Source organism: Solanum dulcamara, chromosome 3 (genome assembly GCF_947179165.1).
Source record: "Solanum dulcamara chromosome 3, daSolDulc1.2, whole genome shotgun sequence".
In the NCBI taxonomy this organism is placed as follows: Eukaryota; Viridiplantae; Streptophyta; class Magnoliopsida; order Solanales; family Solanaceae; genus Solanum; species Solanum dulcamara.
The window spans coordinates 44,259,810-44,286,449 of NC_077239.1; the positions used below are offsets into that span (position 1 = coordinate 44,259,810).

The 26,640-nt window shown below is 36.2% G+C and overlaps 1 long non-coding RNA gene across 1 annotated transcript; it reads right to left on the bottom strand.

The window, feature by feature from the left end:
- Window positions 1-6,931: 6,931 nt before the first annotated feature.
- Window positions 6,932-26,564, bottom strand: LOC129881632 (uncharacterized). The gene is made up of 4 exons (XR_008765651.1): window positions 26,506-26,564; window positions 26,269-26,342; window positions 25,791-25,850; window positions 6,932-7,170 (listed from the first exon to the last, which is right to left on the bottom strand). It is a non-coding gene; the product is annotated as an uncharacterized LOC129881632 (long non-coding RNA).
- Between the last annotated feature and the right edge of the window lie 76 nt (window positions 26,565-26,640).

Below are 26,640 nucleotides of genomic sequence, written 5' to 3' on the forward strand. Positions count from 1 at the left end.
TTTATCATCTTGTGAGGGTTACGGATGAAAACTCAGAAGCCCCTATCTTAGAGTCAGTCCCTATTACAAATGAGTTTCTAGATGTGTTTCCCGATGATCTACCCGATGTCCCTCCCGAAAGGGAGATTGATTTTGGTATAGACTTTTTTTGGATACCCAACCTAATTTTATTCCTCCTTACCGGATGGCTCTAGCAGAGTTAAAGGAGTTGAAGGATCAATTGAAATACTAATTAGACAAAGGTTTTATTAGGCCAAGTATATCCCCATGGGGTGCTCCCGTATTGCTTGTTAGGAAGAAGGATGGTTCACTATGAATGTGCATTGATTACCGGCAATTGAACAAGGTAACCATCAAGAATAAATATTCGATCCGAGGAAAGATGAATTATTTGATCAATTTCAAGGGGCGTGTTACTTATCCAAAATAAAGCTTCGTTTCGTTTATCACCAATTGAGCCTAAACGGCATTCCGAATGAGGTATGGGAATTATGAGTTATTAGTCATGTCGTTCGATTTGATCAATTCTCCCGCGGCTTTCATTGACTTAATAAATAAAGTGTTCAAACAATATCTAGATATGTTTGTGATTGTAATTATTGATGATATTTTGGTTTACTCTCAGAATGAAGAGGAACATTCTAATCACTTGAGGATTGTGTTGCAAACTCTAAGAGACAAGCAACTATTTACAAAGTTCAACAAATGGAAGTTTTTGTTAAGGAAGGTGGCTTTGCTTGGTCACATTGTGTCCGGTGAAAGGATTATGGTTGATCCTAAAAAAACCGATGCGGTTAAGAATTGACCTAGACCATTATCTCCTTAAGATATTAAGAGTTTCTTGGGCCTACCCGAATATTATAGAAGATTTATGGAAGGGTTTTGATCGATCTCATCACCTTTGACCAATTTGACTCAAAAGAAGGTGAAGTTTCAATGGTCGGAAATATGTGAAAAGATTTTTCAAGAGTTGAAGTATTGTCTCACTACCGCTCTTATCTTGAGCTTGCCGGAAGGTTCTGATGGATTCGTAGTATATTGTGATGCTTCAAGGGTTGGTCCTGGTTGTGTATTGATGCAACAAGGTAAGGTAATATCATATGCTTCTAGGTAACTTAAGGTGCATGAATGTAACTATCCAACCAATGATTTTGAACTAGCAGTAGTTATGTTTGCTTTGAAAATTTGGAGGCACTATTTTTATGGTGTCCTGTGGATGTGTTCACCAACCACAAGAGTTTACAATATGTGTTTAAGTAAAAAGACTTGAACCTTCGACAAAGGAGATGGCTTGAATTGTTGAAGGATTATGATATTAGAGTATTGTATCACTAAGGAAAAGCTAATATAGTTGCCAATGCACTAAGTAGATTGTCCATGAGTAGTGTGGCACATGTTGAAGAAGATAAGAAAGAATTGATTAAAGATGTTCATAGATTGGCATATTTACGTGTGTGTTTGGTTGATTCTAATGATCGAGGTGTTCTTGTTCATAATGGTTCGAAATCGTCTCTTGTAGTGGATGTTAAGGCCAAGCAAGACCAAGATCCAATATTGGTTGAGTTAAAGAAGTCGGTTGCTAAAAAATCCATTGAGGCTTTCTCCCAGGGGGGAGATGGTATGCTACGTTACCAAGGTAGTTTCTGTGTACCTAATATTGATGGGTTGAGAGAGTTGATATTGAATGAGGCCCATAGTTCAATATATTCAATTCATCCGGGTTCCACCAAGATGTATCGTGACTTGAGAGAAGTGTAGTGGTGGAATGGCATGAAGAAGTACATAACGGAGTTTGTAGCCACATGTCCAAATTGCCAACAAGTTAAAGTTGATCATCAAAGATTGGGAGCTCTAAACCAAGACATAGTGATTCCTACTTGGAAGTGGGAAGATGTGAATATGGATTTCATAATAGGTTTGCATCATACTAAGAAGCAACATGATTTCATTTGGGTTGTTGTAGATCAGATAACCAAGTTGGCTCATTTTCGACCAGTTAAGACTTCCTATGGCACCGAAGATTATGCTAAGTTGTATGTACGTGAGTTGGTGAGACTTTATGGTATGAACTTTTCCATTATATCAGATCGAGGTACACAATTCACTTCAAATTTTTGGAAGTTATTTCAAAAGGCTCTTGATATAAAGGTTAAGTTGAGTACCACTTTTCATCCTCAAACCGATGGTCAAGCCGAAAAAATGATCCAAACTTTAAAGGATATGTTAAGGGCATGTGTTATTGATTTTAAAGGAAGTTGGGATGAAAATTTGCCATTGATTGAGTTTGTCTATAATAATAGTTATCACTCTAGCATCCAAATGGCTCCTTTCGAAGCATTGTATAGGAGGATATGTAGATTCCTGATGGGATGGTTTGAAGTAGGTGAGATGGCCTTGATTGATCCATATTTGGTTATCGATGCTATGGAGAAGGTAAGACTCATAAGAGAGAGGTTAAAGACGGCTCAAAGTCGTCAAAAGTCCTATTTCATATTAGAAAAAGAGAGCTTGAATTTAAAGTGAATGATTGGGTCTATTTGAAGGTTTCACCCATGAAGGGTGTAATGCATTTTGGCAAGAAAGGGAAATTGAGTCTTAGATACGTTGGACCATACAAGATGTTGAGATGTGTTGGCAAAGTGGCTTATGAGTTAGATTTTCCATTTGAGTTAGCTATGGTTCACCCGGTGTTTCATGTGTCTATGTTGAGGAAGTTCATGGGTGATCCAAACTCCATTGTGCCCTTGAAAGATGTAAGTGTTGAGGAGAATTTGACTCATGAGGAAGTTCCGATGGAAATCTTAGACCGACAAGTTAAGGAGTTGAGAAACAAAGAAGTTGTGTCCGTCAAAGTGTTATGGACGAATAAACAAGTAGAAAGTGCTACTTGGGAGGGGAAGCAGATATGATTAAACGATACCAGTACCTTTTTTCCTCTACTCAAGCTTAAAGTAGTAAGTTGTTCCTATTCAAGATAATTAAATCTTACATATGCAGTTCCTCCTATAGCATTCATATGCATGCATGTTCATGAAAAATTTGATTTTAAAAGTTATGATTTTATGTTAAGTTGAAGTTTCATGTTCCATGCATTATAAGATGTCACCACGTTCATATTGGGTTGCTAGTCCCCTTTCCGTGTCCTTTATATGATAAGTTAATCTCATTAGAGGATAAATGTTTTCAAGGGGGAGATATTGTAAGACCCTGTAAGTCAAAACGAAGGAGAAAATTCTCAAATCTTGAACTGAACCCAAGTTTACGACTGTCTCTACGTGTCATTGGAGTTTACACAACCCGTAGAAATGAGTCATGAAGGGAGTCATTATTGGTAGTCATGACAAACCTAAAAGAGAGGTCTTATGACTCATGTTGACGACCCGTTCTCACTTAGACAATCCATAGACACAACTCATAGGAAGAGTTCTGAGGCTAAGTTCAAGAAGTCCCTCAAGATCAAGCTACGACTTGACAGGATGGCTTTAGAAACTATGATGGGTCGTAAGCACCATCCATCACAAAACTTCAGAGTCTTGTAATTTGCAGGTTTTTGGGACCTGAAGGACGAGCCAACTGGACGAACCATATACAAGATGATGGGCCATAAACCTTGTCCGTCCCCAAACTTTAGAGACTTGATTTTTAATACTTTTCTCAAACCTATAGGATGAGTCATTTAGATGACTCATCATTACATGGATGACCCGTAGAAGAGGATCCATAGGGTCAACTTTCAAATTTTAATAAAGGGCAATTGTGTCTTTTTTAAGTTTAATTCAATGAATATAGACACTTCTATGGTCAGGTTCAAAGTCTATAACTATTCAATACTTCAAATTACCCTCATATTCAATTCATTCTCCTAAACTTTTCTAAGGCAAGAACAAAGTCTCTCAAGGTTTCTTTTACAAGCTAAAGCTGGGGTTTCCATATTTCTACGAGGTTTCTTCTTCAATTCTTAGTGAATTCTAGCTAGTTATGTGGCGATTGATTCATGGGCTATTTTCACCAATGAAGTCCCAAAGATTCCTCAAGCTTTTATTCAATTTTTCATTGATTATGAACCCTAGTTTTGATGAATTACATTGGGCTGGTTTGATTACTTTTTTAAATGTTATCAATGATCTTTACATGCATGTTCTCATATAAATTGTTTAATTTCAAGTGGAATTATAGATGCTCATGCATGAACCTATATTTTAAGCTATGATTATGAAGTTAAGATGAGTTTATGAGTTGATCATAAGTTAAATGATTTTTAATGAAAGATTTATATGAGTTAAAATTGAGATTTGTGATTCTAAAGTTAGAGTTATGATGATGATCAGAGTTAAGATCAAAAGATGTTTAAAGATGGTGAAAAGGACAATTCTCACCGAACTTATGAATTCTTATGAACCACTACGTAGATCAGTTATTCCTAATATATTTTAAAAATGGATTGATAGGCAGTTACTATGTTTTCCTACTATGTTATGATTATGTTTATGGGTTTCTATTGGGAAATTGACTAAGAACCGAGAGAGCTTCTAGGTGGGGTTCAGTCCGGTAACGCAGTTATTTACCCAAAGGAATCATAGTAGAAACCTAAAGTCCCAATCTATGTTGCTTACGTAGGTTACCTTCATTGCCTAGCTAGTAGATCTATATAGCCTAGTTGAATAGTTACTTTTGGAGTATGCCCTGGCAAGGTAGCCTTCCCTTTTTTGATGGAGGAGTCATCAGCATGTCTCGGGACCAAGCCACTCGAACAAAGTTAGATTAGCGGAATGCAACTTCTTGACCGACGAGCGATGAAGGAGTCATCAAATTTTATGTAATAGCTCACATGGTTTTAGTTGTCGGTTAAAGGTCCTATCCCATACAAGTTCAAGTTAAAGCTATGAGTTGTTAATTTATGAGTTTGAAGTTGAAGTTCTTATGATATGCATTGACCATCAGTTTCTTATGTTTTAAATTGCTTTTAAGTTATACTAAAGTTCATATGATTGGTCATGCATCTTATAACATATTGATTACGCTCTTTTATTTATTCATGCATGCCTCACATACTTAGTACATTCAAATGTACTAATGCATATTTTACCTACATTATCTCATAATGTAGGGACAAACGACACTCCCGATCATCCTACTCATGGCTAGAGATTTCTTTAGATTTCAAAGAAGTTGGCAAGTCCTCATTCTACCTAGGACAACACTTTTAGTCATGATTACTATTGTCTTCACTTTATTCTATTGTTAGGTTGAGTTAGGAGCTTTTCCTAAGACCATATCAAAGATTAGACTAGAGGCATGTTTAGACGATATATTGGTGTAGTTCAGATTCGAAGTTTATAAAGTTGATTTTTCTTAGTCACACTCCCCATTTAATGATTAATTCCGCTCATCTTTATATTGTTCTTTACCTTATGTAAGTGATCTATGCTAAGATGTCTTATAGTTGGGGTCCCTTGCATACCGATCGCCGTGTTACGACTAGACCCTAGGTTGGTTCCTGAAAGTACCATTTGATCTTGTTCACTTACTTTATTTACCATATTTATGCTCATGAATGTTATGCTAAGAGGTTAGGTTGGGGTTCTTCGGGATTCTAATTACCGTGTTAGGACTTGACCCTAGATCAGATAGTGACATATGCATAGTGCTTCTTCTGGTCAAGAAAGACGTACAAACTCTTCTGGTATTCTAAAAGAGGTGTAGGTCCTCAAGGTTGTTCTATTTGTGATGAGTTTGGCATAAGGCAAAGGATTTCTCCAGACATGCTTCCTCTACTATCCATCAAGGATCACAGTCTATCCATGATACACTAATTTTAGCTATTCGAGGAGCTTCATGGGGTGCTAGAGATGGAACCAAGGGTGGATATTGGGGTGCTCAAGGAAATTGCTCGTTGTGGTTCTCAGGCTAGTGGTGATCAAAAACTATGTTATGCCATACCGGATAAATATGAGGCAGAGGCTTTAGATGTAGTGATCATAGGTATCTTCCCAATTTGCCATCACTCTACTTCAGTATTGTTTGATACCGACTCTACCTACTTTTATGTGTCTACTTATTTTGTCATGAGTATTGATTATGTGTGTGATACCCTTGTCTATTAGTATTTTTACCTCGGTGGATGATTCCTTAGTGGTGGATCAGGTGTACCGAGGGTATGTTGATTAATTTTAGGTGTGAATCTCTTGCTATATCCATTCATGCTTTTACCATGGTAGACAATTCGTGTGTGGTAATTCGAGTATACTGAGGGGGTGTTATGACTTTCAGGTAGCGAGACAAAAACAAACTTGATTACTCATGAGATGATTGATTTTGGTGTTACTTTTGGGTATGTACTAACAATTTCCCTATCATGAGATTCTTGAGTGATGTGCTGCTACAGTGACTTTAGCTTGCCATGTTTACCTCAATTAGGGTGTGATGGTGCTCCTTGTCACTATTCGAGAGGGGTTTTGTTGTATTTAGCATGTCCCTTGATTGAATAACCTTTTGTGAAATTCATAAGAGTGGCTAGAGATTTTGTAGATATGTTTCCTATAGATCTACTGGTATTCCTCCAGACTGTGATATTGACTTTGTGATTGATTTGGAGTTAGGCACCAAGCCAATTTCTATATCCCCTTATCAAATGGCTCTGATTGAGTTGAAGGAATTAAAAGAACAATTGGAAGATTTGTTCAAGGGAGGGATTATTTGGCCTACTGTTTCACCGTGGGGTGCACCGGTCTTATTCATGGAGAAGAAAGATGGTACTATAAGGATGCATATCAATTATCAACAGTTAATGTCACGACCCAAGCCTAGGGCCTAGATGTGACATGGCGAATGAGGAACCTGAAAGTACCTCAAACAATCCTCTTAGCATTCTTTTAGCCTTTCATATGTAATGATAATAAATAAACAAGCAGAAATCATAATAGTAAATCTTCAACTTATATATGTCCAACAATACCTCTAACTTTTAGATTTAACGGGGCTAAGACAAGTACCTAGCTCACCCTTAATCATAATAGAAATAAATACCATAGTAAGTGTCTAAAGATCTCAACATATCATAAGCTAAAAAGATAAAGGAGTATTGTTCCCAAAACATGGGAACTCACCAAAAATAGTCTTCAAACGAAATCTCAACTAGCCACGTGGAGGAGAACGAGGAGGAGCACAGGTCTTCACATGGTGATATCATGTAAGCAAAAGAGTATGTGTTACTACTTTGAATGTATTAAGTATGTAAGCATGCATGAACATTGAGAAAACATTAAAATATTTATGTAATATGAAACATAATGCAATTCATGCATAATCAATCATATAGATATCCTTTAAAATTTTCATTCTGTGGGAAACTGACCATAACCGACATTTAAGACCATGCGAGGTATTACATGGAATCCAACATAACCCCCTACATTGGCCGGGTAGACTACTTGCCGGGTATAACTCTGTCAACTTCATTCATTTTTGTAACTTTAAATTAAAGGGCTATCATGAATCCATTAGCCTAAGCCTACAAGGGGTCCTATGTTGGCACATAGTTAATGAGACAAGGGGTTACTACTAGGATTTCCTTACCGAATTCCACCTTAATGACCTATTCGGTTCTAAGTCAGTCCCAAGGAATAGTTTAATACTTCAAAATAGTCATAGCATATATCTTGAGAATTCAAAACATGATATTCGGTAGAATAGCTCATTAAAATATTTGGTGATTTAAATATCCAAGAATTATCCCTATAGCATAAACAATCCATCATTTATAGCATTTCATCATTCTTTTATTTTATAAGACTCTTTTTTTATCATAGACATTGTCTTCATAAATATTCATTTGGAGTCAATTTTTAAGTCAAACTTCATTGAAAACATAGTAAAACTAGGTAGGTTCAAATCACTTCAACTTGCAAACATGTATGTAAATGAATATGCATAAATACTTTGAAATCCATTAATTAAAAATCATATTTTAAACAACCCACCATGAATTTCAAGAACCTTTAAAGAAATAAATGGAGAAATTACTTGCAAACCATCAATTCATATATATAAAATCATATTGCATCAAAATAGACCAATATTATTAGTTTAACCATGATTCATGCTATTAAGTAAAAATAAGAATTACCCATGAGAAAATATTACTTGAAATCAAGATATTTAGTTGAAAGAATTTTGGACTACATGGGTGGAAGAACTCATGGATAAACACCCACATAACTTAGAGTAAAGCTTAAAGAAAATAAATATAATTTATCATATAATCAAAATACTTTAGGCATGAGAGTGGAAGAAATACTCTCATTGAAGTCTTACATACCTGGAATCTGAAGCATTACTTAGAATCGAAGAACTTAATAAACACTCTTGAATCTTAGCATTTTCTCCTCGTCGAAGCATTTTGTGTATTACCCGTAGTATATGAATCACCGAAATAGTATTTCTAGATTAGTAAGAACTAAAATTATATTTTGAGAATGAGTAAAGGAGTGTATAGAGAGAAGAGTTGCTTGAAAAAGCTTGATGAACAAAATGATAAAATAAGATGGGTATTTACAGGTGTGAAGGAGGGACCTAACAATAATTAAAATAATTATAAAGAAAAATCTGAAAATTTAATGGAAGATTGTGATGTCATGAGTGATGTCAAATGGAGGACTATTGATGTCATTGGTGATGTCAAATGGATCTAGATCTTTCCATGGTTGGTGAGATGAACCTTCTTTTAACGGAATACCCTTTTTTGGAGCTGCATTTGAAAAAATTAACTTCCTCATTTGGATTTCATATCTTCATAGGAATTTTTGCTCTAGAAGTCTACTTTCATGTCGTTCAAGAATCAACCAATTTGGAGCATCCTACAGTGAGATATGAATTTGTTTCAACAAAAACTCTATTTCGTCATAACACCATATCTTGTAATAATTAATTTATTTGACCTAATTAACCTCCGAAACGTAAAATATACACAAAAGTTGTAGGTATTAATGTTTGGGTTATTCAGAAATTTGAATCACCTAATTTGGACCATCCTATTAAAAGTTATTCCCAAAATACAAAAGTTGTATCATTTTCATCAAGAATTGGAACATCATATACAACGTTTTTAGGGGGTGTTTTAGTTAAACAAGGCTACATTCAAGAATAAGTATCCTCTTCCTCGCATTTATGATTTATGGGATCTGTTTCAGGGTGCATCAGTGTTTTCTAAGATTGACTTGAGTTCAGGCTACCATCATTTGAGAGTTTGGGATTCTGATATTCCAAAGACCACTTTCAGAACTCGTTATGGGTATTATGAGTTTTTATTCATGTCCTTTAGGATGACTAATGCCCCATCCACTTTTATGGAGTTGATGAATTAGGTTTTTTAGCCTTATTTGAATTTTTTGTGATTGTGTTTATAGATGGCATCTTTGTTTACTCCAAGAATGAAGTCGATCATGTTCATCACTTGAGGATCGTGCTTCAGAGATTGAGAGAGGAGAAAATATATGTAAATTTCTCCAAGTGTGAGTTTTTGCTTGAGTCTGTGGCTTTCTTGGGCCATGTGGTGACCAATGAAAGGACTAGGGTTGATTTGGCCAAGGTTTCGGCAATTCGTGATTGGGCGATACCTACTTCCCCTACTGAGATTCGGAGTTTCATTAGGTTAGTAGGCTATTATTGTTGGTTTTTTCAGAGTTTTTCCTTCACCATAGCTCTATTGGCTAAGTTGACTCAGAAGACTGTGGTATTTCAAAGGACAGATGAGTGCGAGGCGATCTTTCAAAAGCTCAAGGAGTAATTGACCTAGGAACCTATTTTGGCATTACCCGATGAGGGTATGGCATTTATGGTATTTTATGATGCTTTAGGTGTTGTCTTAGGTGGTATGTTGTGCAAAAAGAGAGAGTTATAGCTAATGATTCTCGTTAGTTAAAAGTGCATGAAAAGAACTATCCTACTCATGATTTGGAGTTAGCAATCGTGATCCTTATTTTGAAGTTGTGGAGGAAATATGTAACACCCGTACTATTCTAGCCTACACCAAGTCCGAGGACCAAGAGAAAACCAGAGGAAAAGAAAGAAGAGTAGGTTCTCAAGTTCCTACGAGTGGCACGTATGGTTCAAAGGAGCACCTACGGGTCATAGGTGGCCATTTTTAGGCCACCCCAACATTTAGAGAAAATTTGAGTTTCATCAACCCATCCCAAAAGTAGTTTCTATAGCCCGTAGGAGTTTATACGAACTATAGGAGATGCTCGTGGGTGAGGTTCAGAGACTCAGCATATCTTGGGTTTGCAGGACCCTTCCTATTAGTTAAAAGGACAGTCTGTAGAAAGTCCTATGACTCGTATGGTTTGTAGGTCCAACTTCACAAATCCAGGCAAGTTAGTGGACTTCTTACGAGCCCTATCCCTATGACCCATCTATGGTCCTACGACCCCTAAAAAGGTGGTCGTAGACCCCATAGGCAATTGCTAGTAAGTCCCAATTCGGACCCCAAGCCCGATGAGAAAAACCCTATGGTCTATAGAAAGGGGAACGTAGATGGACCAGTCCATTTTAATGAAGGGTATTCCGTACTTTTTCCCACCTTTCTCAAACTTCACCCAAGCCTTTTTGGGACTATATTTAGCCCTTATCAGTACCTAATGTGTATTTTTATCATTAACACTCAGAAATATTTAGAGCACACATTGGAAAAAACGAGAAGAGCTGGGGTTCAAGATTTCACAGCCAAGTCTTCGATTCTCATTTAGTTAATCATCATTTCTAGGTATGTAAGAATATCAAAATGTTAGACTACATTTTTCCTCGTGTCCTACATGTTTCTACAGTCAAATTAAGCCATGAGTTCAAGTCTCAAGTCCCATAAAGTGAATTCTTGAATTATTTATGTAAACTTCTTATTGAGTTATTGGATATACTTGATTATACTTTGTAGAGTTGAGTTTGGATATTATGAATTAGTGTTTGCATTCACCCAAACCCTAGTCGAGTTTTGAATTTAATTATTTATGCACTGTTTGACAATAATTATTTTCATCATTTAATTGAAAACAGTTTGAGCATGAGTTGAGTTTGAGAAGACTCTTAACTATCATTATGTGCATGAGCATAAATTCCTTTAACATTTATTTTCAGATTGAGTTGAGAAGTAAATCCATGTTTAATGCATTCATTGAGTTGAGATCATATCCTTTAAAGAGACAGATGAGTTGAGAAGAGTTGAGCTTGAGCCAATTCTAAAAGAGACTAAATGAGTTAAAATGAGTAAAAATACTTGCTTGAGTTATAAGCATAATAAATTATATTTTGGGAGTAGTATTGAGCACCCAATTGGATAAGAGTATAAGAAAACTTGAATCCCATAAACCACAAAGCCAGAGTAGGATAGGATTGTACCATTCATTCGGGGGACTCTTCATTGTCCCAAGAGAGGACTTCTATTGGATCCAAAGATGAGTTTATGTCTCCTACCCTGACAAGGTATTGGACGGTTGTGGAAATGACAGCAGCTCATTGTATCATCACATAGCTTATAAATCATGGTTGTTCATTAGAGAAACTCCTCAAGAAGTAAAGTATTATATTATCACATATCGAGTTACATATTATATTGCATGCTTTATTGAGTTGAGTTACTTTCAGAGTTGAGTTCCTTGAGTTGAGCATCTTGAGTAAGTTTCATTTTGCCATTTTACATACTTGTACATTTCATGTACTGATGTTGTTTGACCTACATCATTTTAAGATATGGATATAGGTGACAGAGATCCTCAACAAGCACACCGTTGAAGATCATCTTTCCACTCAGACTTAGTGAGACCTCTTAGCATTCAAAGGGCTCATGAGTTATTTGTTTTCGGTTATTTTTATTACCAGTATTGAGGTAGTCGGGGATTGCCTCAGTACCTATTTTAGAGTCAATATTTTAGAGACTTCATAGACTAGTCAAGTAATATTCAGTCTATTCACTTGAGGATATTTTGAAAACATTGATCTATGTCTCTTGTATTATTATATATTCAAATTTTATGAGTTAAATTAAGAGTATTTAGTTGCATGTTTTATTGTGCCCATCTGAGTGCATTATGAGTTAAAAAGTTTTCCACTGAGTGAGTTAGCCAGGCCAAGGATTTGCTTGGAAATCAAAAATGGTTTTTTAGTGTCGGTCACATCTAGGGTTTAGACTTGGGGAGTGAAAAACTAGGTATCAGAGCGCAGTGGTCAAGAGTCCTAGGGTATTTATAAAGCCGAGTCTAGTAGAGTCATTCTTATTGGTGTGAAGCACGCCACACTATAATAGAGAGGCTAAGGAATTTAGGAATTGTTTCACTTCTTTCTTACTCTAGATTGTTCCATAGAGTTTAACTCGATTTAAATATCTTTCTAATTCATGCATTTCATGATTATAGATCATGCCTTCCAAGATACCTTGAGTTAGATGAATGTTGCTGAGGATGACATTCCATAACCATTCGGAATGTAGACTCGAAACCAAGACCGAGCCACTGAAAATGAGGTAGAGAATGGGACGTAGGAAGTTCCACGAATTGCTCAGCCCACAATGACTTCTTAGACTAAATCTAGGGGAGCTATTGCTATGCGTACCCAGTTAATGGTTGAACAGTATATTCATCAGAATACTCCAGTGCCTTTTTTAGTTCATTAGCTACCAATCGAATTTGAGATTTCCTGAGGATGAACCCACTAGTATTCACTGGTTCCAAAGTTGAGGAAGATCTTTAAAACTTCATTAAGGACATGTGGATGATCTTAAAGGAAATTCAAGCCACGAAGATAGAGGGAGTTGAACACATCTCCTACCTTCTAAAAGATATTGCCAATGTCTGGTATAACTAAAGGGAGGAAAGTAGAGGTGGGGATGTTAAGCATGTAGTCAGGGATGAGTTCGAGAATGCATTCCTTGATCACTTCTTTTTACAAGAGAAGAGGGAGGCAAAGGTAGAGAAGTTTATGAATCTGGAGCAGGAGGAAAGGATTATCAAGGAGTATAGCCTTAGGTTCATTCAGTTGTCTAGGTATGCTCCATAAATAGTTCCTGATATGAGAGCCAAAATGAGAAAGTTTTTTTCACGTTTGGGCAGGCATGTGAAGAAAGATTGCCAGACGGCATTATTGATCTGAGATATGGATTCAGACTCATGGTGTATGCCCAACAATTTGAGGACAATAAGAAGAATGATATGAAGGAACACCAGAGTAATAAAGCTAAGAAAGCAAAGTCTGTAGGTAATGAAGGTAATTGCTCTTTTTTAAGAAGAGGTCTTCGTGTTATACACCATCTACAGTGAGTGCACCTGCACCTAGCACGAGGAATGATCAGAAGTCACAGAATTTCAAAGCATAAGGCCCGCAGTCTCAAACAATTATGGTTGAGAGTTCTTTAAGCAAATTGCCTTATTGTAAGTGTGGAAGACTTCACTTGGAAGAGTGTCGAGATGTCACCGATAGTTGTTACAAGCTTGTCCTGATAGGTCACTTCATGAGGGATTGCCCATCAGACATTCAGGGTAATGGGGGAAACAGAGCCCAATCTTCTTCAACACATAGTCCAATAGAGTTAATCAGAAAGGTGCTACTTCAGGGACAGGCAGAGGTCTAAACCATTTGTATGCAATAGCTAATCGGCATGACCAAGAGAACTCACCAGATGTTGTCACTAGTATGCTTTGAATCCTTTCTCAAGATGTCTATGTGTTACTTGATCTAGGTGTTATTTTGTCTTTTATGACTCCTTATGTAGCCATTAAGTTTGGATTTTTTTATGAAGGACTCTTAGAAATATTCAGTATTTCTTCTCCTGTCGGTGAGTCTATTCTAGCTAAGACAGTTTATCATGATTATATAGTCTCTATCTATCATTAAGATACCTCTATAGACTTAGTTGAGTTAGACATGGTTGAATTTGATGTCATTATTGGCATGGATTGTCTTTATGCTTGATATACCTCAGTTGATTATGGAACCTTAATTGTTAAGTTCCAATTTTTAAATGAGCCAATCATAGAGTGGAAAGGTAGCCCAGCCTTGCCTATAGGTCAATTCATTTCATACCTTAAATCCAAAAAATTAGTCTCTAAGGGGTGTATCTACAACATTATTCAAGTTAGAAAAGACAGTGTGGAGACGTCATCCCTTCAATCAGTTCCTATAGTAAATGAGTTTCCTGAAGTCTTTCTTGAGAATTTACTTGGAATCTCTACTGATAGAGAAAACAACTTCAGAATAGATGTTCTTCTTGATACTCAGCCTATTTCTATTCTGCCATATAAAATGGCTCCCACAGAGTTAAAAGAGTTAAAAGAGCAGTTGAAGGACCTTGTAGATAAGGGGTTTATTAGGTCGAGTATCTCACCTTAAGGTGCTCCTGTCCTATTCATGTGAAAGAAGGATGATTTCTTATGAATGAGTATTGACTATTGTTAACTGAACAAGTTTACCATAAATAATAAGTACCCTCTTCTGAAAATAGATGATCTTTCCAACCATTTTGAAGATGCCACCTTTTTCTCCAAGATAGACCTCAGATCAGTCTATCATCAGTTGAAAATAATATAATATGACATTCTAAAGACATCCTTCAAAACCAGGTATGGTCACCATAAATTCCTAGTAATGTTCTTCGATTTGAACAACGCTCCTGCAAAAATTTATGGACCTTATGAACAGAGTGATCAAGAATTACTTTTCCATGTTGGTTACCGTGTTTACCAATGACATGCTGATCTATTCGAGGAATGATAAAGATTACGTCAACTATCTCAGAATTGTTCTCCAAAATCTCAAGGAAAAGGAGTTGTATGCTAAGTTTTCGAATTGCGAGTTTTGGCTTGCATATGTGCCATTCTTAGGCCACATTATTTCTAGTAATGGTATTTGAGTTGATTTGCAGAGATTGAAGCTGTTAAGAACTGGCCCAGACCCACATCCCCGACTGATATAAGAAGTCTCCTGGGTTTGGCCAGTTATTATAGGAGATTTGTTTAGGGATTTTCATCCATATCGTCACCATTGACCAAGTTGACTCAAAAGAGGACTAAGTTTCAATGGTTTGATGCTTATGAGAAGAGTTTTCAAGAATTTAAAACAATGTCGACTACTACACCGATCTTGTCCCAACCCGATGGAACAAATTGGTTTGTGATTTATTATGATGTGTCCAAAGTTGTATTAGGTTGTGTTTTAATGCATAAGGGCAAAGTCATAGCCTTTTCTTCTGGACAGCTTAAAATTCATGAGAAGAACTACCCGATTCATGGTCTAGAGTTGATATAAATAGTATTTTCCCTCAAGATTTGATGTCATTATCTTTATGGAGTGCATGTAGACATGTTCACAGATCACAAAAGCCAGCAATATGTGTTCAGTCAGAAAGAGCTCAACCTGAGGCAGAGGAGATGGCTAGAGTTACTCAAGGACTATGACATGAGTATTCTCTATTATCTAGTTAAAGATAAAATTGTTGATGATGCTCTTAGCAGGTTGTGTATGGGAAGTATCGTTAACATCAAGGAGGAAAAGAAAGAGTTAGAAAAGGAGGTGCACAAACTTGCATGTTTTGGAGTTCGTCTTGTGGATTCTGATGAGAGAGGTGTTATTATTCTAAATGGGGCAGAGTCTTCATTAGTTGTCGAGGTAAAAGAAAAGCAATACCAAAACTCTATTCTCCTCCAATTGAAATAAGATGTTTAGAAGCAGAAAGTAATGTCTTTCTCCAAATGGGAAGATGGAGTGACAAGGTATCAAGGTAGGTTATGTGTTCTGAATAATGGTGGTCTTTGAGACAAAATTACGGCAGAGGTACATATCTCCAGATATTTCATTCATATAAGTTCTAAGAAAAAATATCATGATTTGAGAGAAGTTTATTGGTGGAATGGTATGAAGAGAGATCTAGCAGGGTTAATATCCAAGTGCCTAAATTCCCAGCAAGTCAAAGTTGAGCATTAACGGCCTTGTGGTGTAGCTCAGAATATAGAGTTTCTAGAATGAAAGTGGGAGATGATTAACATAGATTTCATTATGGATTTACCACTATATCATGGGAAACGTGATTCAATTTGGATGATTATGGATAGAATGACCAAATCAGCCCACTTCCTACTTGTTAAGACTACAGATTCAACCGAGGATTATACAAGGTTGTATATTTGGGAGATAGTCAGATTGTATGGATTTCCCCTGTCTATCACCTCAGATAGATGTACCATATTTACTGTACAGTTTTGGAAGTCATTTCATGACGGTTTGGGTTCAAAGGTAAAAGCACCGCTTTTCATTCGTAGATAGATGGTCAGGCAGAGCGTACAATTCATACCCTTAAGGATATGTTGAGAGCCTGTGTTATCAACTTTAAAGGTAATTGGGATGACCATTTGCCACTTATTGAGTTTGCTTACAATAATAGCCTTTATTCAAGTATTCAAACCGCTCCTTATGAGGCTCTTTAAGGGAGGAGATGTAGATCACCGATTGGTTGGTTTGAAGTTGGTGAAGCTGAATTGATAGGGCTAGACTTTGGTTCACCAATCTATGTAGAAGCTGAATATCATTCAAGAAAGACTAAATACTATGTAAAGTCATCAAAAATTCTAAACTGATGTTAGGAGAAGAGGCTTGGAGTTTGAGGTAAATGATTGGGTATATTTGAAAGTTTCACCCATGAAAGGTGTTATGAGGTTTGGGAAGAAAGGGAAGTTGATTCTGCGTTACATTGGCCCTTGCCAGATTATCAAGAGATTCGGCAATGTTGCTTATGAGCTAGATCTTCAACTAGAGTTAGATGTCGTTCATCTAGTATTCCATATGTCCATGCTTAATAAATTCTTGGGATATCCTTTGCTCATTGTTTCTACAGAAAATATTAGAGTGAAAGATAGTTTGTCCTATGAGGAGGTCCCTATCCAGATTCTTGATCATCAGGATTGTGTAGCTTCAGTCAAAGTCTTGTGGCAAAATCAATTCGTTGATAGGAAGCAGAGGAGGATATGAAAGCCAAGTACCTGAGATTATTAGTTCCTCCTAGCAGTGATGTTGAAGGTACTATTCCTATTTCAATCTTTAAGTTAGTCCTTTCTGGAATTTCAGTATTTGAATAAGTTATTCTCGATTTTGATGTTTTGAGTTCTCGCATTGTATTTGTTTCTTGAGTAAATTCTTAAGTTGGTCATCAATTGAGTATGAATGATCACAAGAGGGAGATATTGCAAAACCCTATACTATTCAAGCCTACAGAAAGTCCAAGGACCTAGAGAAAACCTAAGGAAAAGCAAGAAGAACAGGTTGTCTAGTTCCCATGAGTGGAACCTACAGTTTGTAGGGGAACCTACGGGTCGTAGGTGGCCATTAGTAGGACACCTCAACACTTAGAGAAAATTTGAGTTTCTTTAAACCATCCCACAAGTAACCTCTATGGCCTGTAGAAGTTTCTACGGACCGTAGGTGAGGCTCGTGGGTGAGGCTCAGAGACTCACCATATCTTGGGTTTACAGGACCCTACCTACAAATTAGAAGGACGATCTGTAGACAGTCCTAAAACCCATAGGAGGTGGTCCATAGGTCCAAGTTCAGAAATCCAGGCAAGTTCCTAGACTTCCTACGAGCTCTGTCCCTACAACTCGTACAAGGGTAGTCGTAGACCCCGTAGGCAATTGCTAGTAAGTCTCGATTTGGACCCCAAGTCCTATGAGGAGTACCCTATGGTCTGTAGGAGCTCCTACAGTCTGTAGGAAGGGGCCCCGTAGATGGACCAGTCCATTTTGATGAGGGGTATTCTATCTTTTTTCCACCTTTCTCAAACCTAACCAAAGCCATTTTGCGACTAAATTTAGTCCTTATCAGTACCTAATGTTATTTTCTCTTATTAACACTTAGAAATTTTTAGAGAACGCATTGGAGAGAACGAGAAGAGCTAGGGTTCAAGAGTTCCAAGCCAAGCCTTTGATTCTCATTTAGTTATCTTTGTTCCAGGTATGTAAGGCTATCAAAATGTTGGACTAAGTTCTTCCTCGTGTCCTACATGTTTCTATAGTCAAATTAAGCCATCAGTTCGAGTCTCAAGTCCCATAAAGTGAATTCTTGAATTATTTATGTAAATGTCTTATTGAGTAATGGTATATATTCTATTATACTTTGTAAAGTTGAGTTTCGAAATTATGGATTCATGTTTGCATTCACCCAAAGCCTAATTGAGTTTTGCATTTAATTATTTATGCAGTATTCAAGTTAAAGAATAATTGTCTTCATCATTTAATTGAAAAAGAGCTTGAGCATGAGTTGAGTTGAGTTTGAGAAGTCGCTTAACTATCATTTTGAGCATGAGCATAAATGCCTTTAACATTTATTTTGAGATTGAGTTGATAATTAAATCCATGTTTGATGCATTTATTGAGTTGAAATCATATCCTTTAAAGATAAAGATGAGTTGAAAAAAATTGAGTTTGAGCCAAGTCTAAAAGAGACTTAATGAGTTAAAATGAGTACAAAACACTTGCTTGAGTTATGAGCATAATAAACTATACTTTCAGAGTAATATTGAGCACCAATTTGGGTAAGAGTATAGAACAATTCAAACTCCATTAACTATGTAGCCAGTGTAGGATAAGATCGTTCCATTTATTCGGGCGACTCCTCATTATCCCAAAAGAGGACTTTTATTGGATCCAGAGATGAGTTTACGTTTCCCGACCGGGAAAGGTATTGTACGGATATGAAAATGACAACATTTCATTATATCATCACATAGCTTATAAGTGATGGTTGTCGGTTAGAGAAACTCCTCAAGAAGTAAAATATTATATTTTCATATATCGAGTTACATTTAATATTTCATATGTTTTAAAGCATTTGTCCTTTATCATATTGCATGCTTTATTGAGTTGAGTTACTTTCAGAGTTAAGTTCCTTGAGTTGAGCTCCTTGAGTTGAGCATCTTGAGTAAGTTTCCTTTTGCCATTTTACACACTTGTATATTCCATGTACTAATGTCGTTTGACCTGCATCACTTTATAACGCAGATATAGATGACAGAGATCCTCAACAAGTGCACCGTTGAAGACCTGCATTCCACTCAGCCTTGGTGAGATCTCTTAACATTCAGAGGGATCATGAGTTATTTATTTTTAGTCCTTTTTATTACCAGTTTGAGGTAGTTAGAGGCCTCTCCGGTTACCCATTTCAAAGTCAGTATTTTAGAGGCTTTATAGACTAGTCAGACAGTATTCAATTTATTCACTTGAGTATGTTTTGAAAAAATTGAGTTATGTCTCTTAAATTATTATATATTTGAGTTTTATGAATTAAACTGAGAGTATTTAGTTGCATGTTTTATTGTGTCCATCTGAGTGTATTACGAGCTAAAAGTATTCAACTTAGTGAGTTGTCGGTGATGGTTGTCAGTTAGAGAAATTCCTCAAGAAGTAAAATATTATATTTTCATATATCGAGTTACATTTATTATTTCATATGTTTTAAAGCATTTTTCATTTATCATATTGCATGCTTTATTGAGTTGAGTTACTTTCAGAGTTAAGTTTCTTGAGTTGAGCTTCTTGAGTTGAGCATCTTGAATAAGTTTCCTTTTGCCATTTTACACACTTGTATATTCCATGTACTGATGTCGTTTGACCTGCATCACTTTATAAGCAGATATAGATGACAGAGATCCTCAACAAGTGTACCGTTGAAGACATGCATTCCACTCAGCCTTGGTGAGACCTCTTAACATTCAGAGGGATCATGAGTTATTTATTTTTAGTCCTTTTTATTACCAGTTTGAGGTAGTTGAAGGCCTCTCTAGTTATCCATTTCAAAGTCAGTATTTTAGAGGCTTTATAGACTAGTCAGACAGTATTCAATTTATTCACTTGAGTATGTTTTTAAAAAATTGAGTTATGTCTCTTAAATTATTATATATTTGAGTTTTATGAATTAAACTGAGAGTATTTAGTTGCATGTTTTATTGTGTCCATCTGAGTGTATTACAAGCTAAAAGTATTCCACTTAGTGAGTTAGCTAGGCCAACGGTTTGCTTGGGAACAAGAAATAATTTTTGAGTGTCAGTCAGGACTAGAATGTAGACTTGGGATGTGATACATTATTTCTATGTGTATATTGTAAAGTCTTTACCGATCATCGTAGTCTTAAGTATATCTTCTCTCAACCGAATTTGAACTTGAGGCAGCGTAGATGGTTGGAGTTGTTGAAAGACTATGACATTACCATCCTTTATCATTCAAGCAAAGCAAATATGATGGCGGATGCGTTGAGTCGGAAAGCACCTAGCATGGGTAGCTTAGCCTTTCTTAAGGTGAAGAAGAGACCTTTGGAATTAGAGGTTCAATCGTTGTCTAGACAGTTAGTCCGACTATATATTTCAGCACCCCATCATTTTTTAGCCTTCATGAAGGCTAGGTTTACATTGATGGATCAGATTCATGCCCATAAGTTTGATGAAGACAAGTTGACAGTGATTCGTGACAAATTGTTAAAAGGTGAAGCTAAGTCGGCTTCTCTTAATCCCGAAAGAGTCTTGAAGATTAGTGGTTGTATTTATATGCTTATAGTTGGTGATTGGGTGTATATATGTCACGACCTGGACTAGGGCCTAGATGTGACACGGCGATCAGAATTATCAAAGAAACCCCAACAAAGCTTCATAGCATAGCATAAGCATACATAAGGTAAACAATAAGCAGAAACTCATAAAAGTCCAAAAGACCATAGCTTAAAGGAATCAAGACAACATAGACTTCTTACGCATATTCCCAACATGCCTCTACATGAATACATAGGCGGGGAGTAGGGCATGTTCCTAGCTCACTCTTAAAGGAAGTAATGACATGATATAGGATAGTCTCAAAACATCAACATAGCCTAGAAATAACAATAAAAGAGAGAATGACTAGGCTTTCTCTCGATACATGAGGACTCACCACGCAATATTCACAATGGATCACCAACTAGCTACAAGAATAAGATGGAGGAGTGTCCGTCCCTACATTGTGATATAATGTAGACAATAAAGTATGCAGTAATATTGAATATACTAAGTATGTAGGCAATGCAATGAATAATTAAAATCATGTTGTGCAAATTACCATTTCAAATAGCATGATAAGAAAAGTAGGAAAATCATATGTAGGCATAAGAAAGGTCAATGCACATTAAACCATAAGAGTATCATACAAAATTAAAGGTCAGGAAGAGTCTTGTAAAACATCATAAGGACCATACATATCTGGGAAATAACCATATCTGACACTAAGATCATGCAATATACTACATGAAATCCGATTATCCCCACATCGAGAAAGGGGCAGACTACTTGCCAAGGTAGACTTCGTCCAATCATTAACATTAAGTGCTATATATGGATCCACTAACATGACCATATTGGCAAACCTACGGTGGCAACGTAGTTTAATGGAATAGAAATTGCTACTAAGGCTTAGGTCGATCCCCTACCTCAGAGTCCTCTCAGTGCTAAGTCAACATCTCACAAAATACATATCAACTCATAATCATAAATCATACTTCTCATAAATCATAAGTCTTTCATAATCGTACTTCAAAACTTGTTCATAGGAATAGTTCATTGTCATGTGATTCATGTAATGTGGGTGTACGCCTTCCATCATTAAAAATATTTTTCATAAAACATCATTAGGGTTTTTAGTCACCCTCATTTATAAAACTTTCTTGTATACTTGAAATTCATGATCATAGCCTATATTTGAAATTAGGGCAGAAACATGAATATATGATCAATTGACTTGAAAATCATTAAATTGGACCGAAAACATGCATGATCATATATTTTATATCAACTCATACATAATTCATGAAAATAATATCAATTGGATGCATAATTGAAAATACACATATACCATATCATGAACCCTAGAAATTAATGTAGAAAAATTCATAGAAAAATTCTTCCATTCCATGCAATAATCATCAATTTATATTGAAATAGGATCATAATCATAATTGAAAATCATAATTCATGCAATTAGAATAGGGATCATAAACCCATAAAAATACACACTTTAATTGATTAAAAAAGTAGGAAATGTTTTGGGCTCCATGTGTGAAAGTACCCTAGTATCAAATACTCACATACCTTGTGTGAGAAGACCAAAGAAGTTTGAAGAAACTTGGACTTTCAATGAAGATCTTGAGAGAATTTTGAGTGAATGAGGTTTTGGTCAGATTTTTGACTTAGGGAAAAAATTACACTGTGGGGGACCAAGTCTGCACGCGGACTTGCCGCGCACCCTACTGTTTTGTGCAATTTCTTGAAAAAATTATCTTTTGATATATGGGTCCTAAAAATCCACCGAGACCATTATTGGAATGCTTAACCTTATTATATCGTATTTCAACCATCAAACGCCTGGGGTATTATAGTATGATATTAGAGGAGGCTCATTGTTCAAAGTATTATATTCACTCGGAGGCGACAAAGATGAGTTCTGAATGAGTTCTAAAGGCCAAAAAGATATTTTGAAGTTTACTGGTGCATACTTTTAGCAACGGAAAAATGAACTTTTAGCGATGAAAATGGGTTTTAACGACAAAATCGCATATTTAAAAATCTATCTGAATCCATTTCATATTTTTGACATTTCGGGAGATAGAAAGGTCCATTTAAGGTAATTTTTGATGCATTTTTCTCCTATAATCATTGGGTACGCATTTTTAACCTTATTTTACTCAATTCTCAAGAATATTTCTTTCATATTTTATGACATTTATCCAAAAAGTGGAGATTTGAGGAATCTTTTTTAGGTAAGTTCATCTATCGATTCTTTACTGATTTCTTCAAATTTTATCTTTCAAAACTCTTTAAAATCAAGATTTCAATGTGGGTTTGAGATTTTTCTTCCCAAGTTGAAATATTAGTAAATCTATGATTTGGAGCTCGATTTATACTTCATTTTAATGGGATTTTCAACCACAAACTCCTTTTTACTTGTAGAATATGATTTTCAAATAAAAATGATGATTTTGCCTACTCAATGTCAAAGAGAATTTGGAAAAAATTTAACCTCGGTTCATAACCTCATCAATATGGGTATCATAGAACTCTTTTTGATGAATTCTTTCCATTCTTTATAGTTGAGGATCATTTGGAGTCGGTGTTTGATGTTAAAGGCTCTTATAGAGTGTTCGGGTGAAGTTTTTGTCCTTTGAGGTAAGTTTGGCTATCCTTCTTCTAGACTGGATTGAGTAATTGATCATTATTATGAGTTAGACTATGGGATGTATCATATGTGGATTTGAGTGTGGATCTTATTGTTTCGCTCGCTTGGGGGCTTATTTGTATTGTTTCGCCCGTATGGGGGCTTATTTGTATTGTGTTGCCCATGAGGGGTCTTATTTTTGATGTTTAGCCCATGTGGGGGTTATTTTCTTTGAGAGCATATGATTCATGAGTTACCCGAGAGAGGGGATTGAGATGCTTTTGATTTTTCATGCCCAAGTTAGGGGTTGAGTTTGTATTTTGATCAAACTTTGAGTAAATGAAATGCTTTCGAAAAGGATGAACACTTATTTTAAATGAACTCCTTTCCACAATTTTTGATATGAGGGTGTATATCATGATTTGATTTATTTTTGAGAACTTTGGACCTTTTGATACATGTTGAGTTGATTGTTGCCGCTATGTCATATATGTTGTGACGCATTCATCCCAATTCATCATATCATTATTCCAGAAAAGTTGAGAAATGTGAAAAAACAATTGAGAAAAAAAATGAGACACCTTTTTATATCCTTGACCACGAGCTGAGTGGCAAGTTAAGGAGATATTAAGATTGTGTGATTGTTAAATGGACTGCAAGTTCTCCATGAGTCCTTGTCTGGAAGCCTTAGCTCAACAAGGTATATGCGACAGGTTGTGAGACATCCTTGATTCCACCGTACCACCCTATTATTGCATCATCTCATTGCATTGCATTGGTCAACTTGGTTGTACGACTTGTCTTATATTATGTGAAATTGTTATGGCTTTATGTGCTTACTTTACTCGCGTCGTTCTTTCTAAAATGGCGGCATCGATGCTGGAGTGTGAATTTTTTGTATGCAAGTGGAAGCATTCTGTAATTTACTTCATAAGTTGAATTAATTTGTTATACTCAGTCGGTCAAACCTATTGGCACGTTTGGATTGTACTCACTCCCTACTTCTAGTGTCCTTTTGATACAGATTCTAGTCAAGGTATTTCTTGTGGCGGTTGATCGGATCTAGCTAATTGTGTCCATTCGGATCCGTGGTGAAATCCTACATTTCGGATCGCTACTAGACTTCATCTATCATTTATAATCTTTATCTTCATTTCAAAGACTTGATTTGTATTTTAAATTCTAGTGATGTAATTGAAGCTCTTTGTGCTTATGATACCAAGTTTTGTGATCTTTTTTGTTGTATCTCATTTTTCTTTTGCTTATGGCCCGAATCTATTTTAGGAGTCTCCTATGTAGTTATATGTTTTTTAGCAACATTTGAGATAATGTGTGAGTTAGATTGTTCTGTTTACACACCAGGTTGGGTTTGAGATATGTTCCATCATGAACTCAATTTTTGAATCTGTCAGGCCACAAACTCAAGGACCACAACTGGAACCTATTGCCAAAACTTAGGCCAAAGCCGACCTTGCTTAACCACTTGTTAATTGTGCGTGAAAGCCACACAATGTCAAGAAAAAACACAAGTATATCTCAACTTAAATACAAGCCCTCGACCTGTAAAGCCCCTATCAACATCTCTACAAAGAAAATAGTTATTCCTAATAGTTTACTTAAAGAAATAACCAACTAGCACACAAACCTGTTTTGGCCTTCAAGACTACCATGATATCTAGGAAAGCATAAACGCTATTTGGGTTGTCAAAGCCACTATGATCTTTATACAAAGCTTAAAATGGGTACATATCTAAGTAGTATCAAATAGCTACCAAATTATAACCAACTAGCATACAAGGCCAACATGGCCAATAATATGGCTATACAACCCAACACACTAGTCTGCAAGCCTCTATGAATATACTTGGACATAACAAGGTCCGACCTACCCAAAATGTATAAATAGTAAAAAAAAAATACCTCTGAGACTCTAGAAATCCCTAGAAGAAAGGAGTCAACCAATCAGCTGAATAGGCGGTTGTGCTACTCGACAGGTCTATCTAGTCATCGCTCAGGACCTGGAGGCACGAATGTAGCGCCCTAAGGCAATGGGGCGTCGGTAAAAATTAATGTACCGAGTATGTAAGACAACTGAAAGCTGAAACTGAAGTATAAGTACTAAATGAAAAGGGAAGGGGTGAAACACAAGTACAGTACCTTATCTCCCTATAACAAGGCAATACAAACACATAACAAGCAATAACCTGACATGTCCCCCATAACCCCAGCAGGTACAAACAGCATGCAATCATTATAAGTTCTAACGAGTCCAAACAGTTGCTAAATATCCATATTAGCCCCCTTATCTTTATTTCAATGATAATCTGATCTGAACTATCTGAATGTACATGTGTCATGAATCAATGTAGATAGACATAATTGATCAAAACATAATAATAATTGATCAAAACACAATCATAACATGCTTTTCTAGTCCACTAGGCAAGAAGTAGAGTGTCGATGATAGACATTAATCATACGGTGGTAGCAAACTCAATGGGATAAGGCTACAAGTCATATAATGACTATAAATAGGCAATGACAAGCATAGGCCATCAGAATCATGCCTAGAGAGAAATAATAACCATAACATACCTTTCAACCAACTCCAGCTTGGCCAACCAAAAAAATGCAACAATGTAAAAATCAACATGGCTGCAAAATAAGCCATAACTAATCAATAAAACACTAATGCCACTTCTGACCAGCCAAGTCCAAAGCCTTAAATGAGTCCAATAACAACAATAATCATCAGCAGCTAAATCCATTTAAGACACTCCAATAACATCTCAAAGAAGTGACAAGCTCCTGAGGCAACATAACTAGGCGTCTTTCACGTCGTTCAACCTAATAACCATCAAATGCGATCAAATAAGAATCACACTAATCCCCCCCCCCCCCATTACTTCCAGCACCTTAAAACCATCAATACACAACAATAATATCTCAAATATCTAAGATAAAGGGGTTGTCCACAACCATAATATCAAAAACACCACTATGTGGCTCAAAAATCAATAAAAATGATACTAGGATATGAAATTACGAAGGAGGATTGTAAAAATAAGATTACCTCAACAAAAATGTTAGAAATAATAAGCTTAAGATTTTTCCTCGTTGTAGCAGAGTCACGGCCCAAAGTAAGACCTAGATATGGCACGACGATTAGGATTTCCAAAGATACCCCAACCAAGCCTTTTAGCATAACATAAGCTACATAACATGAAATAGTCTTAAAACATCATCATAGTCTAAAAATGACAATAAGAGGAAAGATAGACTCAGTTGCCCTCGAAGCATGAGGACTAACCACACGATCTTCAATAGATCACCAACTAACCACGAGAAGAGGATGAAATGCCCGTTCCTACATTGTGATATAATGTAAGCAAAAGTATGCATTAGTACGTTTGAATGTACTAAGTATGTAAGAAATGCAATGCAT